Source organism: Fulmarus glacialis, unplaced genomic scaffold, assembly GCF_000690835.1.
Source record: "Fulmarus glacialis isolate BGI_N327 unplaced genomic scaffold, ASM69083v1 scaffold5989, whole genome shotgun sequence".
In the NCBI taxonomy this organism is placed as follows: Eukaryota; Metazoa; Chordata; class Aves; order Procellariiformes; family Procellariidae; genus Fulmarus; species Fulmarus glacialis.
In genome coordinates, this window is record NW_009232505.1 from 45,876 (window position 1) to 47,893 (window position 2,018).

A 2,018-nucleotide genomic window follows, 5' to 3' on the forward strand; every position below is an offset into this window, starting at 1 on the left:
GATTCTTCCCTCTACTCAACACCAGTGGGGCCACACCTAGAATACTGTGTGCAGTTCTGAGCTTTCCAGTACAAGACATGAGCATACTGGAGTGAGCCCAGCAAAGGACCACAGAGGCGCTTAAGGGACTGAAGCATCTGTCATGAGGAGAGTCTGAAGGAGCTGAGATTGCTTACCCTAAGGAAGAGAAGGCTTAGGGGTGAAATACTATCAATGTCTATAAAAATCTGATTGGAGGCTGTAAAGAAGATGGAACAAGACTGTTCTCAGTGGTATCTAGTGAATGGACAAGAGGCAATGAGCACAAACTGAAATACAAGAAATCCCATTTAAACTTAAGGAAAAAAACATTTTTATGGTGAAGGTGTTCAAATACTGGAACAGGTTGCGCAGACTTCAGACTTCACAGGTTGTGAAGTTCCATCCTTGGAGATATTAGAAGCTTCACTGGATAATACCCTGAGCAACATACCCTTGGTGAGCATGCTTTTTTGAGCAGGGGCGTTGGCCTAGATGATCTCCAAAGGTCCCTTCCGTCCTCAACTATTGTGTGTGACGAGTACTGCATGTCAGTCAAATGCTTTATTTTCTGGAACTTCAAGACTACAGGCTGCAAAGAATCTCAGGATACTTCTTGGGTAGATCATTCAGCCTCTTCAGATCCAGGCAACTTCAGCACTCTCAGTCTGTTTCTCTGTATCTCATTTCTCTTCCTCAGAAAACAGAAAGAGGCATCTTGAGCTTATGAGAGAAGTGACCATTTTTAGATTAAGACTTTAAATTAAAATTTCTTTGTAAACTAGACTAGAGATTTTTATTGTTACTTGCTTTGGGTCCACCCTACAACTATGTCTATCTTTCATCCATCTTTAGATGAGAATTTGTTGGTTTCTTACAATGCTAGTTGCAGTTTTCCTCTAGCTATTGACTGTGTTTCTCTGGTATTTTAATCTGATGCTTATTTTCCTTACAGGTTAACTGTTCGAGCCCACCATTATATGATCTGTCCTTCACCTTTCATTGAAAATAGCATCTGCGGGTGTTATCATATTAGCTGAAAGCATGGGGAAGAGTGAAGTCCCTATGACCAAGCATTCTTTAAAAGGCTTTTTCTTCTTCTTTTCCAGGGAGGAGGGGTGTAGCACAGCTAATCTCATTTAAGAACTTTAGCTTGCCTAAGTTCTTTTCTCAGATGTGGTATCTCCAGGGTTAAAACAGGTCTTCATACACTGACTTTTGTGCACTGTCTTTTTTTAATTACATGGACAAGACTCTAGGTATAATCACTTGCCTTTTAGGTAGAAAGGTTAAGGAATATGGTTATTTTAACAAAAGACTGTCATCCTGGACATGGGTTTAAAGCCTGTCATGAGTGTCTACTATGGAGATGTATCTGTAGCCATATCTCCTGCTACAGAGAAGCACCTGTAATAGCTTTTCTAGCGAACGCCCCATTCTTGAGATCGGCACAATGGATGCCTGGAGTTCTCTGCATTCCTTCATCAAGCCAAGCATGAAGTAGCACTTGGAAGAGTATCTTGCATTTGCTGTCTTCATAAAGCTTCTGGTAGTCCTTTTCATGCAACCTGTGAGTGTAGCGAGGTAACGTTCGTAGTGACCCATGTTTTAAAAGTGGGCAAACACTCCAGAGTAGTTAGTTATCCGTAGCATGAAGTTCTTCCAAACTAATACATACACGGCTAATGCATTGTTTGTTTTTCTACCCTGGTATCTTAGTCTGTGGGTTATGTGTTGTGCTCTGCCTGGATATGCTGTGGTAGCATGTTACCAAAGGAGCTCAAGAAGAGGGTGGACTATGAACGTGACCTAAGGATATTGCTATGCAGTAGCAGTATTTTCGGGAAGTGTTAATTGTTTAGTTATAGACATATAATAAATTCAATGTGCATACACACCACGCACATTGAAGAACTCATAAGTGACTCTTCTAAGGTAGGGTCAGTCTGTGTGTGTTTTCTTCTGACAAAAGTAGTGGTTAGTTGTAGATGTCAGCAGGA